An 18,729-nucleotide genomic window follows, 5' to 3' on the forward strand; every position below is an offset into this window, starting at 1 on the left:
AGGTACATTGTTCTGGAGAAGACAATGTTGATGTCTCTTAGGATGGGATCAGAATTGGGAAGGCTCATGACAAATCCAAGGGCAGCACTGTAAGGTAAGAAGATTAAAATGAGAATGCAGAAACCCTTGTTTCCACATTTGTTATATCTACTCTCTGCTTTATCTGGGCAGCATCCCCAGTTCTTTGTTAAGACTTTCATTCCGAACCTCCAGTCATCCCAGATTCCCCAGCAGACCCTGATTATGCTTCCTTACCTCAGGAAAATAAAGATGTATAATTTTAGTGTGACATTGTAATGATATCAGAAAACATTCAGTAGTTGACTAGAACAATGACCAGAACACAGAAAAATTCAGGCTGGATGGTTGTCTTTCTTGTTTTTCCTGACGGCTCTAGTATCTCAAGTGTTTGACAATAAAATGAATGGGATTCATCCATTGGCTTGATTTCCTGAAACCGTCCAATGGCTTCCCTGTGAAACAAATGCCCTCTTTAATCACACATCTTCCTATTTCCCTCTGCCTCCTCCTTCAAGTCAAGGCTAGTTGGTAAGAAAAAATGGACCTGGTTTACTGATCTAACCACACTTAACCTTTTTTTGTCCAGGTAAAATCAGTATTTTTATGTATCAATGTTTATCCAATAGTGATATCCTGATAGTTAAGAACACCATGCACAAAATTATGCAGTGCAGCATCCCATTTTTGAAAGCATATTAAAAAAAGAATAGAGAAAGCATCTTTTTTATTTCCCAGTTTTGCGATCAACTAGTTCTCACTTTGAGCAACTTGTCTGTTATCCGAAGCCCTCAGTTTCTTTATCTGTTCAATAAAGGTGGCATCTTCCAGAATTTCTTATTAATTTCTTGAATATTTATTATTATCTCTGAGAGCTTCTGGGGAGTAGTGCTACATTCTTGTCCTCCACAAGTTTGTACCTAGAAAGATGCGATGAGCCAAAGCCTAAACTTGAGTTTTCAGAAAAGAGAAATTAAAGTACTATGAAGGGCCAATCATGTTCATCTATTTTCAGCCATATGAAACAGTGGTGGAGAAATAATCATGGAGAGCATAGTCGCAGGAAAACTATAACCTACTTTTCACTCAAAACTTCCCAAGGTTGACAATACATCTTAACATCTAATACACATGGAAGCCATGCTCCGGTGACTCCTGCTTGTAGTCCTTAGCCCCCAGGAGGCTGAAACCTGTGGTTCAAGTTTCCAAGCTGAAAAAATCCAGGAGATGCTTACCTTCCACTAATCAGCAAAACATATGCTATCCTTGAGTGAAATAGGTAAGTAGTTCAAGACACTGTACTGCTCCAAAATTCTGTAATGCAAACTGCGCTCTGATGAGTAGCTAAGAACTGTCATTCAAGACTGTATGTGATTCTAAGAGCTGGTGGCATCATCGCATTACTTATTACTATCAAGTATTTATAGATTTATCTCTCATGTTCATGATCATACCTTGAATATTTCCTTTGAGTCCACTGCACTTACTGTGAACAAAATAGATTGAGATTTTCTTTTTACTGCCTTACATATGTCATTTTGGTTTTTGATGGTTTTCATAAAATTCATGGTATTTATCATAAATATCATAAATAATCACAATCCTCACATGTAGTGTTTCTGAAGGAACTTATTCTAATTTATTGCATTTAGGAAATTCATTTGTTTACTCAAGAACTGGTTGGATAATTTTGGTAGGAATTTTTATGAACAGGAATGCTGCTACAATGGTATCTTACATGGAGATGGGATTAAAAAGTCAAGCACTTGGAGACAGTAAAGTGAGTGATGCAGAAATTTTCCATTGACAGGGTCACACCTAGGAATTCAAAAGAAAACTACTTGGGAAAAGACAATGTACAACTCTGTGTCCTTCAACTTACACGGCTGGATATGAGTCAGAAGTGTATGGTATTGTATGAAAATTTCAAAAACACAGAACTTATTCAAGGTAGTACAAAAAGACAAAAGTCTTTTTACCTCTTCAGTATGACATAGTATTTGGTAACAATGAAAATTAAGTTAATTCAAACTATAGTAGGTTACGTGAAGCCTTCAAAATGACAGAGGTAAACACGGATGTCTTTGAACTGCTTGTGAGCTAACCAGGGAAAACACAGCAATATAATGAGTGCTACATTTTTGGAACAGCCTACAAATGCCTCAGGAGCGCCACAGAGAAGATGCCACAGGAGGGGAATCGTTAGGGTCTTCAAAGGAGTTCAATGTCTTAAGATTATTGGGAAATACCACTTGATTAACTAAAATGTAAAATAACGGCAGATAAGTACATTATTTGAATGATCACTTCGGAACCAAGCAAGGCTACAGTTCTGATGGCTGGGAAATTTGGCAATACTTACCTTCACTTGTGAATCCCCTTACTGTGCTATGAATATTCTGTTATCTGGTTTCAACCATGTTATAGGGTTTTTTTTTCTTTTCAGATGTTGCATTCAGTTCTTCTAGATCTCACATTCAAGAACTGATGGAGCTGAGTATGTCTCCAAACTGTTTCATTTTTCACTGAATGGTATCCCTTTGACACTGAGTAGAGCTCTGATGCATTGATAGTGAAGACAGATTTCTTTTGAAGGGACAGTACCTGAAGAAGAAGGAAAGAAAGATTCAAGACAATAAGGTTTATTCCCTGTTGTCACAGTATTAGATTTTGGTGCCCTGGTATTGTATAGACATTTATTTGAATTAGGGAACAGAAACAACAGAATGGAGAGACAAAGAACCAATGCAGCAGCAACATACACAGACAATATGTTGGAAATGATCTGTCCAACTTGGTGGTGGTGAGTGTGGCGGGGGAGGAAAAGTATGAAAAATGAGGGAAGGGGTGACAAGTTTGACAAGAAATGTGCTTATTACCTTACTTATGTAACTGTAATCCTTCGGTATATCACCATGACAATAATATTAATTATTATTTATTAATTATTATTAACAATATTTATTATTATCTCTGTGAGCTTCTGGGGAGTAGTTCTTGTTCTCCACAAGTTTGTACCTAGAAAGATGCTATGAGCCAAAGCCTAAACTTGAGTTTTCAGAAAAGAGCAATTAAAGTACTATGAAGAGCCAATCATGTTCATCTATTTTCAGCCATATGAAACAGTGGTAGAGAAATAATCATGGAAAGCATAGTCGCAGGAAAACTATAACCTACTGTATATCACTATGACAATAAAAAAGCCCTCCCCCAAAAGATAGTATCGAAATAGAAAAGGTTGGGTGTAGTTAGTTCTATTAGGCCTGGTTATTTCTTCTTGCAATTTTCTCTACTGAAATTACATTTACTCAAGGTTCTAATTTTACATGGATTCTACCTGTACTTTTCATTAAAGTCTTTGAATCATAGCATGTTACCTCTCTTTTCTCATAATTGTGATACCTATGTCATATCTGAGTCTGGCTCTGTTCTTTTCCTTCATTTCCTAGCATGTTGCATGTCTTGAAATATTTGACTGGCTCTTGAAAGAGATAGCTATTTTTAATATGGGACTTTGGTTGAGCCCCTCAGTGGTTATCTTCTGCTTCTTTGAATTTTTATAGCTATGGATTTTTCTTTTTGGTTGGTTGTGGGCCTGAACTCTGGGCCTGAGCACTGTCCCTCAGCTCTTCAGCTCAAGGCTAGCGCTCTACCACTTGAGCCACAGCACCACTTCCGGCTTTTTCTGCTTATGTGGTGCTGAAGAATCGAACCCAGGGCCTCATGCATGCAAGGCAAGCACTCTACCACTGAGCCACCTTCCCAGCCCTAGCTATGGATTTTTATAGCTTTGGATTTTCATAGTCCTGTAGTGTATTTTTCCGTTGTGCTGGATGTATGTGGGTATGTTTTGGGGTGTTCTGATGAAATCTCCATCCAGTGTGCCTAGTGTGCTTGAGTTGGGGAGTTTAGTCTTTATAAATATTCCTGTCTTTTGTGCTGTAGGGGAGGATTTTTTTTCTCCTCTGCAATATACTCATTTTCCAGCTGAAGCAGTGCTTCTAGTCTGCTTTAGCAGTATTGGAGATTAAGATGAAAAATAATGGTGATCCAGGAAGATTAAAACTGGTGGAATTAACTGAGATGGAATTTTATCTATAGTCTCGGGATACATTGTAAAGGCTGAGCTTTCCCATTCATAAGGAAGAAAGTTGTGGATAGATTTATACAATGGCTGGTTTTCACATCTACATAGCACCACTGGGATCTTTCTCCAGTTTCTCTCTTACCATTCTTAAGAGGGTCTAGAGAGAAAAAAAATTTTGTTGGTGAATATCGTAGACTTCCAGCCATCTGAAATTCCAGACGGCTAGACAAGCTTAGAATTGGCCTCTAAACATGCATTAAATGTTAGCAGCTTTCTTTCTTTCTTTTTTTTTTTTTTGGTTGTTCATGGGGCTTGAACTCTAGGCCCGGGTGCTGTCCCTCAGCTCTTCAGCTCAAGGCGAGTGCTCTACCGCTTGAGCCACAGCACCACTTCCAGTTTTCTAGTCTTTTTTTTTTAATTGGAGATAAGAGTCTCACAGAGTCTCCTGCCCTGGCTGGCTTTGAACCGTGATCCTCAGATCTCAGCCTCCTGAGTAGCTAGTATGACAGGCGTGACCATCGCCGCCAGACAAATGTTAGCAGCTTTCTCTTTTTTTCTTTTTTATTGTGAAAATACCACAGAGAGGGGTTACAATTACATGGGCAAGGTAATGAGTGCATTTCTTTTTTTTAATTTCCCCTTCCCATCCCTTCCCATCCTCCACCCCCTCTCCCTCCACCCCCCCCCCCCACTCCCCTCCACCAAAGTTGTAAAGTTCGTTTTTCGACGTAACGACTTGTATATCTCATTGTTGCAATGGGTCCACCTGTATCCCTATTTTAACAATTTGTTTTTGCCCTTCCCCTCCACAGATTATACCAACAGCTTTCTCTTTACTCTTCCTGTAATGGCTTCTCCTCCACCAGCACTCCAGCAGACAATAGAGGCGTTTGTCTCTTTTGCTGAGATGGACTATAACTTCTCCTGAGTTTACTTCACTTGGCTGCTTTGTAACATCAGCTCTGTGAAGGGCTTGAAATAAGATTTTGTAAATCCCCCAGCTTGGTCTTGCTAAGAGTGGACATTATTTTTCTTTTGTGGATTTCTACATCTTACCTGAATGCACAACTTTCCCTTTCTCTTCATTGTACTGCGTTCCACTGATGTGCTGTTGACCTGTACTATTGGTGCATCTGTTTCAGGATAGCTTTCTTCTTCGTCATGCCTTCAAAATCACAAAGCAGATCACTGATCTGGTCACCCAATTATTAATTCATCTAATGATATTAGGTACTGAAGGTTAAAGGGAAGGGGAAAAGGAGTTTGCTTATTTATTTTTACCAGTAAGATTAAAATAACCTCATATATATTATTTTAAAATTTTATTTGCCCTTTTAGTTCTCAGAAGTTATGATGTTATTTACAACAAATTTGTAGCAGTTTCTGGTGAGTGTTAGAAAACATCATAATCTTACAGTGGAACATGAGTTATAAAATTGAAGAAAAAACTCGGATGTTGTACATACCATTAAGAATGCTGATTTCAAAGTAATCTGGCTGCTAAACTAAATTGTTTCACAGCAGGTTTATTATCACTCAAGTGAAAAGAGTATGTTTAAAGTAGAATAAAAAAGATACTACTTAGACCAGAAGACATTCTAACCTTCATCTATCAACATTTATCTGCATCCTTATCAAAATATGTGGTTTAGGAGCAAGGGAAGTTAGGGCTTGTAGAAATGGAATTTGTGGTTACTTCATCAATCTTCCCACTAAAAAAAGTCATTAAAATATATTAAAATTATTTCATATAAGACAAACATAATGAGCCAAATACTACATGTTCTTACTCATGGTGATGATGATGGTGGTGACAATAGTAACAGCAATGAGACATGAATGCAAACAAGAACGTGTCTAGGAGATGACAAATAGGATTCATTAAAGTGAGAAGTAGTGAGAGGATGAAGGCTGAAATATATGTGAAGGCAGAAAATGAAACTCAGAGAGAAGAAGAGGGAAGGGGTAGAGGAATATGGTAGAGGAATGAATCTGTTCAAAATACATTGTGGACAAATATCAGAGTGAAACCCTCTTATGCTACAAACATGTGCTAGCTCAGACGTGATCATGGAAATGAAGTAGGGCCCAGTAGGAGATTTAAAGTCCTGGAGCAGGGCCTTCAAAGGACATTATTATAAAATGCTAGTCTCTCTCTCTCCTTTCTCTTTTGCTCCCTGCCTCTCATCTTGGGGAGAGCAGCTTGCTCTACCTTCTGCCAACAGATAGACTTAGTTCTCAGCTTGCACTGGAAGACCAAAATTAATGGGAATTTGAGATGGATAAGCTACAGAAAAGAAGACAGCAAGATAGGAGGGTATGATTTGATACATTAGTATGGACTTGGACCTGAAGGGAAAGTTCTGGGTGTGCGTTTGTCTGACACAGGAGTAGGTGCTGAACTTACTTCTAAATTTCATTTCATCCTTTCTCTTGATGTTGTCTTCATGAGATATTCTCTGTCTTTCATAGTGCCCAACCTCTTCTGATCTTCTGGCAGAACAACCTTGCATGAGTAACATAGACAAATAAATTGAAGGCAAGTGGAGAGTTAGAAAACATTCTCCATTGGAGGAGTGTAGGTCTCCTCTGTAGGAGCATCCCAGAGAAAAACCAGATGTGAAATTCATCCATGACTAACAGTCATTTTTAGGAGTCCTAGGAACTCGTCTAGGATGGAGTCTCAAATGGACCATCTCATCCTGAAGTATTGTTAGAGAACAGTGACCCTTGAAAGCTGAAGAGGTGGAAATGGGGTAGTATGATAATAAAGCTTTCCCTTGCATAGCAATTTCCAACCTGAATGTCACATTCATATGCATAATTTCACTTGAACTTTATAGGAAGTTGGTGTGTTAGCTAGAGCAAGCCATATCAGTGTTTTTCTAGATGAATGGCATTAGGTCATAAAAGGTCATAATCCAAGTCCAATGTCACATTATCTACGCAGAGTCTGAGCTGGATTTATATCTAGTTCTTTCAAATGTTTCCCTCTTTATTTTCACAGTAATTCAGACACAGACACCACAGGTGTCTAATGAGTCACTTCTGTAGTAATGTTTCACTTCTAATCAAACATGAGGCATGTTTGGCTATACTGGGCCATCATGCCATCATCTGATTCTGCCTCGTGGTGAATGGCCTCTGCTTACCGATCACTGGATTTAAGAACTGAGACTAAGCCAGGATGCTGATTGCTCATGCCTGTAATCCTAGCTACTCTGGAAATTGAGGTCTGGGGATTGTGGGTTGAAGCTAGCCAGAACAGGAAAGTGCATGAGATGATTATCTCCAACTAATCAGCAACAAAGTTGGAAGTAATGCCTCAAGTGATAGAACATCAACCTTGAGAAACAGTGCCCTGGCCTGAGTTCCATCCCGGTACAAAAAAGTCTCACACACACACAGCTTCTTAAAGTATTTTCAACTGCAACCAAAATATGTGTGTGCGTTTTCCTTCTCTTAAAAATGATGAAGCTTCTAAAAGCAATTCATTTAAGATCTCTGACCATCCCCAGTTTGACAGAGATGTATCAAACTAAACTTCTTTTAAGAAAGTAAGTTGCTTAATGATTCAGTAAGCTCAACTTTAAAATATGCTCCCAGTACCTATGTGTATGATGTTATGCATGGATGACACCTTAGATTTCCACTTGACTGCTTGCAAAGATTAATGGCCACTGTGGCAGGCAGAAAGAAAAATTGTACTGATTGTAGATAAATGCAGAGCACATCTTCGTTTCCCTAAATAGCACTTAATTTTTTCTTCTCCTGTATAAAGCTATATTTTTATTCTTACCAATAGTGAGAGCATAATGAAAAATGTGGTGGGATTTGATAAGCTATATTTTGTTTCCATTAGGTCCCTCCACACTTTTCTTAAAAAACCAAGGTCACCATTGTGCGCCCCCAAATGCTTGACCAAGTGCCACACAAAGACATGTCATATGCATCCAATACATGTTTCAGAAAGAATATGAGTGCTAATTTGTAAACATTCTAATTGTGGAAGAATAAAACTATTGGAATTTGATAACACTAAGTTCCATCCTATGCAATTGACTTTTTCTCTAGAATTATACTCTTAGAAATTATTTACGCTAAAGAAATTACCTTTTCAATATCTTCTACCAGACTAGTTGTCATTTAAATAAACTTTTGCTACCCAGTGTGGTGGCACATATCTGTAATCCCAGCATCTAAGATATTGACACAAGAATTATAAATTTCAGATCAATTTAGGCTCCATAGCAAGATCCTTTTTTGAAAGAAAAGCAGATGGTCCCTGATTTATATATTGAACTGTACTAGGCATCATATATAGAGAGATCTTAATGAAATGGCATGATCACTCCAGATGGCGCAATCCTTTCCAGCCTGTGCCAATACCTGGATCATGTATAAAATTGACAAAAAGGAACGTACATATGGGGTAGCTGGACTAGGATATATAAACGTGTCTTATCCTGTGAGAGTTCAGGACACTGACCGATTGGGTTCATCTAACATTGTAAAAAATCAAAGGATTTTTTAAACTAATCCCTCTATTTATTTCTGAATCAACTTTGTTTAAAACATTTTCTTATCAGTTAAAGAAGCTATTTTATAGTTGGTTTTCTCTTAAAAATCAGCTGCAGTTGTTGTGCATTATAGTGAAATATTTTAAAATTAGGTAGCCCCTGTAATAGCAAAGATAATTGCTCATTCTCATTAAGTGCTTTTTCTTTTATTCTTAAAGAGTAATTTCAAATCAATTACATTCATATAGGATTTCACAGTAAAATACCTTGGAGACAGAAACTCACATTTTTACAAGATTTTTATAACATGAAGTGGAATGTTTTGCACTTGAGTCCAATGAACTCTGTAGAGTAGATTGATTGGTGATGGCTGGTTCATAAATATGTCTGTGTATGCTAAGGTATAGAAATGATTCCATCTTTTGAAATACAGTGTTTTGTCTCTAACACTGCTCACAAAGAAGTATTCCACAGAAGAAATCAGCACAAAAATTAAAGCCTTTTCCTCTAAAATAAGGAATGAGACAAGGATGTCCACACTGTTCCTCTTCAATATTTTACTGGAATTCCTAGCAAGAGCCATAAGACAAGAGACAAATATAAAGAGGATTCAAATAAGGAAAGAAGTAAAAATATCCCTCTTTATAGATAACACATTCCTGTATTTAAAGAACCCTATACATTCCTCTCCCAAGTTACTTGAGTTGATCTAAAACTTTGGCAAAACAGCAAGGTATTAAATTAACCCACAAATAGCAGTAGCTTTTCTGTATGCCAACAATGAGAAAAGCAAGAAATCAGGAAAGCAACTCTACTTGTAATAGCCTAAAAATACTGAGGAATTAACAGAAGATGTGAAGGGCCTCTATAATGAAAACTTTAAAAATCTGAAAAAGGAAATGAAAGTAGATTTAAGGAAATGGAGAATCTTCAATGTTCCCAGATTGGAAGGATTAACATCATGAAAATGGCAATAGTGCCCAAAGCTATCTACAAATTCAATGTAATACCTATCAAAATTCCAAGAATAGAATTCAATGATATAGAAAAAGAAATCAAAAGTTCATATGGAATAATAGAATACCCTGAATACTGAAAACAATCATTAACAGGTATGGGGGAACACAGAAATGTTGGGGCAAAGGGTGAATAAATGCAGCAGTCATACTCACTAGACACTATGTTGAAAATGAACTATAGAACTTGTGGTGAAGAGTATGGAGAGGGAAAAACTTGGAGAAAATGAGGGAAGAGGTGGCACAGATCAAAAAGAAAAGTACTCATTCCTGTCTCCTGTAACTGTAACACTTCTGTAAACAGTAAAAAAAAAAAATTGAAGTAGAATTCAGCACAAAACCAAAGGTGTATCCTTGAATATTTTCAGGACAAAAATTATTCTTTTTGGGTCATAGTGGAGCTCTATATGGAGTCTTTGGAGGAACCTCCATACTGCTTTCCAAAGTGGTTGAACAAGTTTACACTCCCACCAACAATGCAGTAGGGTTGCCTTTTGGCCACATATCTCCAACATCTGTTGTTACTAGAGTTCTTGATTATAGCCATTCTAACTGGGGTGAGGTGGAATCTCAATATTGTCTTGATTTGAGCAGTTCTTGAGCATTTCTTCATGTGTCTATTGGCCATCCTTCTTTCCTCTTCAGAGAAGTTTCTCTTTAAGTCTTTAGCCCACTTATTTATTGGGCAGTTGTTTCTTTGAGGATTTGTTGTTGGGGGATTTAATTTTCTAAGTTCTAAGTATATTTTAGACATGGGACCCAGCAATCCCACTTTGGGGCATTTACCAAAATGATCACAAACAAGATCATACCAAAGCTACCAGCACAACTATGTTTATGGAACCAACCCAGATGCCCCTCAGTAGATGAATGGACCATGAAAATGTGATATATATATATATATATATATATATATATATATATATATATATATATATGAATTCTATGCCTCCATCAGAAAGAATGGCATTGCCCCATTTGTTAGGAAATGGAAAGACATGGAAAAAAATCATATTAACTATAGTAAGCCAGACTCAAAGAAACATAGGTCCCGTGGTTTCCCTTGTTTGCGATAACTAGTATAAGTCTAAGAAAAGCAGAAAAGGTCAAAAACTATGTGCATATGACCATATAAGATGATTTTAAGTGAAATGAACCCCAAGACAAGGACACAAGTTTTTTTCTTGCTTGCTATTGTTTTTAATGTACTTATAATTCACTGTGTGATTCTTTTGTATGTTCTTCCCCTATAGTATAACCCCTGTTTTCACTGCATTTGATTCTGGTGTTCTGCATATTATATACACGTTTTTTATAATTTGGGGAGGGGAAGGGATATAACAAAATTTTTTGGGGGGGAGGAATTGAGGAGTTTGGGAGGGAAGGGATGGTAGGGGATAAACAAAGGAGGAGGTAACAATGCTTGATAGGAAATGTACTCATTACTTTATTCATGTAACTATAACCCCTCTGTACAGTATTTTACAATAAAATATATATGAAAATGTTATTCTTTAGAAATGCTTTTATCAATGATTTACAATACATTTTTGATACACTTTTCTTCTAATGAAGTTCTTTTTGTATAAGGAAAGAATTGGCAGCAGAGGCACCTCTGTGAAGTCAATGAAGATCAGTTTATAGAAGTAATTTTTTATTGAAATGGAAACAAATCCTTCTTCCTTTGTCATGGTTTTAAGAGACAAAGTTTGTGTGTCTCCTTTAATTTTTGAAGAATAATTGATGTGTTGGTTAAAGTAGGAATCTGCTTCCTTTTCTAAAGGGCATTTTTAGCACTTCCCAAATTAAGTAATAAGATTTCATAGGACTTACTTATTATGGTCATGTCAGTGAAAGAGACAAACTTGTGCTTCCTCCATTGAGAATCTCTAAACATGCTCACCCTAATGAGGTGACAAACCTTGATTCTGGAAGATTTGTCTCTTAGAGGGCCTGAAAGATCTGCCCGTGGCAGCATATGAGCCGCACACGTTGCACGAAAGCCAAGTTCTTGCTCTACAAAGTATCCTTGAGGAATATCTTCAGTCTCCTCTGTTGCCATGTTCGCATGCTGTCACTAGGTTTTCCCAGTTTCTGGCATCTGCATGGTTTCCTACATACTTCTTATCCCTGAGAACTATGTTCTGTTTGGCTGGGACAATGAGAATTTTCATTCTTTACAGTTTTCTTTCCCCAGAGTGAAAGATTCTAATCATTTATCTCAGTTCGTGGCTGGGTTGGGGGCATTGCAGAACTGACAGAACACACAGAAATCTAGCATTTCATTTCCATAATAATATTTTAGTGCGTTAACTAAAGAGAGATAAGTCACCGTTTGGTCTCAACTTGAAGACAGGAGTTTTGACTTTAATGGGTGCTTATCATGACTTTCAGTTTGTATCTGTGATACATATTTAGAAACCAGAGAACAAACTATAGGAATGATCCCTGTTAAACCAGACCCGAAGAAACATAGGCTCCAAGGTTTCCCTCATTTGTAATAATCAGTATATGTTTAGGATCCTCTCCTCCTAGGAGAGGATCACAATAGCTTAATAGCTATATACATATAACCATATAAAATGATGCTAATTGAAATGAACTCTCCCTCTCTCTCTCCCTCTCTCTCTGTCTCTGTCTCTCCCTCTTTCCCTCTTTCCCTGTCTCTCTCTCTCCCTCTCCCCCTCCTCTCTCTCTTGGCTCACATTTGTTCCCTATGTTGTCACCTCCTTTGTTCCTTGCCACCCATGCCAGAGCTCCTAACCCTAGGAAAGGAGCAGCTCTACAGGGGAATTCACAACTCTAAAAAACAAAGTGGGTCAATGGGAGCTTATCATGACACTTTGGAGGTCAACATTCAATATTTAAGTGCAGGAGAAAGAGCTAGTACACTGAGGAAAATTCATTGTCGTACTTTTTCATTACTTTATTACCTTTGGCCTTTTTCCAAATTAGGAGCAAGAAATCAAAAAGAAAGAAATTGGTAAGTATTGATTAAGGCACTTATCCCTAACGCCCTTGGCCTCCTGGGCAGAAGCAAATGGAGGGTCTGCCTTCTAGCTTGGCCAGCATTGTAGACTGGGCCTGTCATGTAACCGACTAAAATGGCTGCCAATATTCCTTTGCTTTATATGAGAACTCCAGCTAGATACACTTTGCTAGTTATCCCTAACCCCTATAGTGAATATGGAATTCGTATAGAGTGTAACTGAGCTGATACAGCACGGGTCATTGCTCTTCAATGCTCAATGCCTTGTTATGGGCACTTAGTGGGATAGGCTTTGAAAAGGATTTGTATCTTCTCATCTTTTGGTTTACTGCACAAGAGAAACTTGCTGCACTTATTTTGCAGACTAAGGAGTCCAACTCAGGCAGGCAGATTTTGTAGACGTTAACCAGAAGGAGGAGAGAATCATTTTTATTGGTAGTGCTAATGCTGTTCATAGCTGACCTGACCGTAGCATATGTGAAAGTAACTGTTTCCTGACACAAAAAAGGTCCTCATTAGACTATTCCTGAGAAACTACATCAGATCAAAGGGAGCCAAATTTGTCTCCTGTTTGATGCAATCTCTCCTTAGTAGCCTTATTTAGTTGTCTGAATCTCTCTCAAGACTGTCTTTTGTTTTATCAATATCTGACTCAAGCAATCTTAGTCAAAACTTTCATCCCCCTAACCCTTAATGCATACAAAACACACATCCCATAGGTAAGTGACAATGCACTGTATGTCAGGAAAAATGACAAGTGTAACCTTTTTCTCTAAACTCTTTTCTCATCCCATCCCCCAAGGCAGAAAACTGGGCCAAGTGTTTTTTTTTTTTCCTTACCACTGTTTCATTTTGTTCTTTGCTGTTTCCTTGACTTGATAACACGTCAAATTATCTCTTACGGAACACACTGAAGGCACATGCACTTTTGTTCCAGCAGGGACATGAAAAAAGAATTTATCCTTGTCTCTTTCCCTTTCATTCTCACAGATGTAAACAGCACCTCATGAATGTGTGGTACCTGTTTACTCTGGGTATTTTCAACTTCACTTCTTTGTTTTCTCTCCTTTATATTGGACCTCGTTGCCATGTTATTTCAAAGAGACTGTTCATGTTTTCAAACCTACTAAGAAAATTCATGTCAACTGAAGCACTTCATGTATTAGAAGAAATTTAAAGATGGTATATTCATAAAATATTCTCTAATAACTTTTCTCTTATTCCTATATCAATGGATGTGTTTTCATCAGGATTCCCAGTAACAAACCAGATATTCTTCACCTTATTAAAATTATTTGAGTGTTTTTTTGGGGGGGAGGGGTCCGGTCGTGGGGCCTGAACTCTGGGCCTGGGCGCTGTCCCTCAGCTCTTCAGCTCAAGGCTAGTGCTCTACCACTTGAGCCACAGCACCACTTCCGGCTTTTTTCTTTTTTGCTTATGTGGTGCTGAGGAATCGAACTCAGGGCCTCATGCATGCAAGGCAAGCACTCTACCACTGAACCACCTTCCCAGCTGCTATTTGAATGTTTTAATGAGGAAATTTGTCTAAGGATTGAAGAGAGGAGAACTAGATGAGTAGAATGTTGGTGTTTGATAAACCAACCCTCTGGCAGGCCCCTGCTATCGCATCTCATCCATACAAACCTTGGACATTGCTTGGAGATAGAGCTTCTTCTGTTCTTCCTCTTCCTCTAATGCCATAGCAACCCCATTCTGGTAATCACAACTAATTTGGACATGTTTCCATCTGTGAGCCAATTACGACGAATACACTGGACAGCCTCAACTATTGTCTGAGTGTGTACAGGAGAATATGTCTGATTTTTTAGAGATTGTGAAACTACTAAAATATAGGTTAGAAGTGCCACAATTATGACCACATCTTTAAAATTATCTTTTCATCATTTTTAATCATAACTGTTGGCAGGATCCCCAGATTTATCACTTATCAATTTTCAGTGTTCTGCTGTTTCTGCATCCAGCTTTCAGTTCATTGTCAATATAGTCTGTCAATTTGCCAGCACATAGATTTCTTGAAAATTTGAATCCATGATTTATGTTATTTATAGTACTTGTCTCTAGGAAAACATTTTTGCTTTGGTAGATTTTTCCCGTATTTACAACCAGTGTTAAACACACACTTACTCACGTACAATCACCTTTAGGTATTTTGAAAGTAAAAATATTTAAGGACTATGGTTTTCTTTGAAAGATAGAGGAGGGAAACACAATCTACACTGAATATTGATTAAAGTGATTGTAGTATTCACTTTCTCTCTCTCTCTCCCTCCCTTTCTCTCTCTTCCTGTCCTTTCTTGCATGTTTCCTTTCTCTGTTCTTAAGAATGGTATTAGAATGCATGACCAGAGTTTGATTAATCATTGTAAAAAATAATCTCTTGATTGTTTTTTTCCCTTCTGGGCAATATAGAATCATTTTGGGGTATTAACTAATATACAATGTACATTAAAGTTTGTATTTTCTTGCTGAATGCTAGTAGAAATTTTCCATGATATTTTTCAAACATCTCACTGAGAATTTCATAGATGTATTAGTATGCTTTTTTGATGGGTACCAAAATATTTTCAACATCAAAAGGCATATCAGCTAGTCCTGCTATGCCTAATGAATATTACTTCCAAACACTCAACATATATTTTATCCTGTTTGAGACTTTTTCAGCCTGTGACAAATACAATGACTATGTCTTTCTGTGCTTCTGTTTATACAATTTCCTTCTGTAGGTTTCCTTTTTTTCTCAGAATATTCTAGACTCCTCTCTCTAAGTTGTTTGGCAAATTTTGTTACAATAATTTAGATATGACTATGTAAATCAAGTCCCAGTAATAGTGTCCCCCCATCATAAACAATTTGATTTGTACTCCTATCCGGAGAATCTCTGCATTACATTTCAAGTATTTTTTTTAATCTTCTCTCTAGAATTCTCACTGACTTATTACCATAGCCAGTGTCAGGGATTTCTTCTGGGTATTCCATCCTATGACCAGGACTTTTGTCAAGTATCCACAGTCTTAGAGCTATGTCACGGTTGAGTGGGTTTTGGCTTTGTGGTGTCATAGCTTATATATTGCCAGAGATAAAGAGCTGTTAGAGTAAAGTTAAGAGCAATGTAAATTTCATGCATCAAAGTGCAATGAATAAAATATTTACAGGAGACCATTCTTGTGTTGCCTACTCGTGATGGAATTTAGGACAGAAATGTAAGCAGATGTTGGGATTCAAACAGTACAGGAATCCAGACTGGCAGCAGCAGAGACATTACTAATCCCAGGTCCAATGATGCAAGGGGTAGAGATAGAAGTGTTTGGGCAGATCCATAGCTTTAGTAGAGAGATGGCTGGCATGAAGCAAGATTTCCAGGAGGAAATCAGGGGAAGAAAGGTCATGACACTGGAATAAAGTTCAGTCACGTGCTGGATGGCGTTAGAGCTCATCATGCTATCCACAATCAGCCACACTCAGAGTGACAAATATCATGATTTTTTTCCTCCTCTGTGTGGAATAAGTTTAATAAAACAATATGAAAGTAGAAGGGAGGCTATTGGAGAAGAAGAAAGCGTAGTAGGAGGAAGGATGGGGTTGGTAGAGAGCAGCAGGGGCTAAATATGATCAGCCACTGTATATGTGTCTGAAAATGCCAGGACAAAGCCTATTCCAACGTACTAACTAAACTAAAATGAAGTATGAAAGGCAAGCCTAATGACATTGGAGTAGAGACCAGAGAGAATTGTAGAGCCTGATGACCCCCTGCTCTCCTTCTTTCTTTGATCGTTCTGGGGTTCCTCATGAGGAGGACACAGTGGAAATGGGAATCCATGCTCATCCTGGTGGGACTCTTCCTCCAGGCCACCCTGAGACGAATGGCTCTAAAGTGAAATTTAAGGAAGTATTTGAAGCAGCCACCTCTGACAGTTTGATTCACGTCTGTCATAAGTTGAGGAATCAGATACTTTTAATACTGAATGGTACTTGCATGGCCACTGACATTAGGGTTTCATGAAAGACTAAATTTTATTGGTATTCTTTGAACTTGAGAGAAAATCAGAAGGTGACTTAATAAAAACAGTAATGTACTTTGAATTCCAGTTTATAATTCTTCCATATACAGGGCCTCATTGAAAAGGCATTAATGAAACAATAAATCATATCCGTTGCTCCCAGACTTTATTTTGATTGATAGTCTGAATACTTTTAATTCCCACAACTGCGTAAGGTGGTCTATTTTATAGATAAGGAAAATGAGACAAAATGTCAAATATTACAACCTGAATATAAACACAGAAACTGTCTCAAAAGTCAGGCCCATAGTGTTTGTGAGACATGCAATTCAAAACAAGAGCGAAGTATAGATTAATAGAGTTATTATTAAATTTTCAAATTGAAAAGCTTAGATAAAACACTTTGAACGCTTATGGCAAAAGAATTGCAACAGAACAATGGTCTTCTAACTTTAGAGCTATTTTCATTTATAAAAATGATTTCTTTTGTGCATTTGTGTGTGTGTGTGTGTATGTGTGTGTGTGTTAGTAATAGGGTTTGAACTCAGATCTTGTATTCTTAGTTGGCCTTTTTTAATATTCAAGGCTAGTACTCTACCACTTGACACACCTCAACCTCCAACATTTTGCTGGTCAATTTGAGATATGAATCTCACTGACTTTTGTGCTTGAGCTGGTTTTGAACCTGATTATCAGATCTCAGCCTCTTGAATAGCACGATTACTGGTGTGCAAAACCAGTACCTGGTTAATTATTTCTTTGATAGTTATCATGAATTTATAGCTTTCATTTTGTTAGAGCTAATGCAAATTTCTAATTGGCTGAACATAAAGACACATTTTAATTTTTATTTATCGTACAGTAACCAGAAGAGGGAGAATAAAAGGTTGTCTGTTACTAGAGTTCTCTGTATTTGCTAGTCAGGCACAATGGCACATGTCACGTAATTCCTCCCTACCTCACTCTTTTTTTTCTCTAGCTTATTTTTTGAAAATGGACTCAAAATGGCCTTGGACCATGATTTTCCTTCTCATGCCCCCTATATAACTAGAAAAATTGGCATTAATCATTACACTTTGCTTGTTGGTTGAGCTGAAGGTATCATTTTACCCTGAGCCATTCACAATCTTCTGAGTGTCCTTCCTGATCATAAGTATGTGGACTCAAACATTTTTAAGTTTTAGACCTACTTAACATTGCATGGCTAATTGCCCCTTTATATGTTAGATCAGATGGTAAATAGTAGTATCTCCCGAAAACTTCCATTAAACTCTTCTAGTACCGCTGCAATTTTTATTTATAGCATGACAATTCATAACTCACAAAGTAGTAACTTGATTTGTAGTAATTAATTCATACATTGTGGAAATGCTTTCATTCTCCTTGGTTCCCACAGACACTCAGCCCCCATGGGGGCAGGGTCCTATTTCTTTTGCACATCAATTGCCTGGTGGCATGAAACATGTGGATCAGCCCCCAGGAGCCACTCAGCAAGTAAGTACAGAGACAACAATACATTTTGTTTATCAATGAGATTCCAGTGGTAGCTGCCAGAGGAGTATGGTTCCTATCCCCCAGAATGTCTGGAAGATTTTTAACTTACTTAAGCAATCTTCAACCATTCTCTTCTCTTCTTTTCCTGTTCCCCAAATCTTCTCCACTATCCTGACCTGCTTGATGAGATTTGCATGGATGACTTTGGCCTCTCATCACTGTTCTGCTTTAAAAACTGAAGGATTCCCACTGTGTTTATCTTTTTTACTTTATGGTTTCTGACTTAAATGTATGTATTATTCAAGTCTCACTGTGATTTATATTATTTTTCTGTTACTTCTTTTTTGATATTTGTGACAAGAATTCTGGGAAAATTTGCTTTCTGAATTTGCATGTTTATTTCTCTTTCTCTCCTTCCTTCTCCCTTTCCACTCTCCTTCCCTCTGAGGTCCTTATCCCTCTTATCTAATTCCTCCTTTCCTCTTTCCCTCTCTCCAGCCCTCCCTCATTCTTCAGATCTACTCACTTTCCCCCTTCTTTCTTCCCTTCCTTCCCCATCTTCCTTCTTCCTTCAGTGAATTGAAAC

Source organism: Dipodomys merriami, unplaced genomic scaffold (genome assembly GCF_024711535.1).
Source record: "Dipodomys merriami isolate MVZ:Mamm:240054 unplaced genomic scaffold, mDipMer1.0.p SCAF_5, whole genome shotgun sequence".
Classification (NCBI taxonomy): Eukaryota; Metazoa; Chordata; class Mammalia; order Rodentia; family Heteromyidae; genus Dipodomys; species Dipodomys merriami.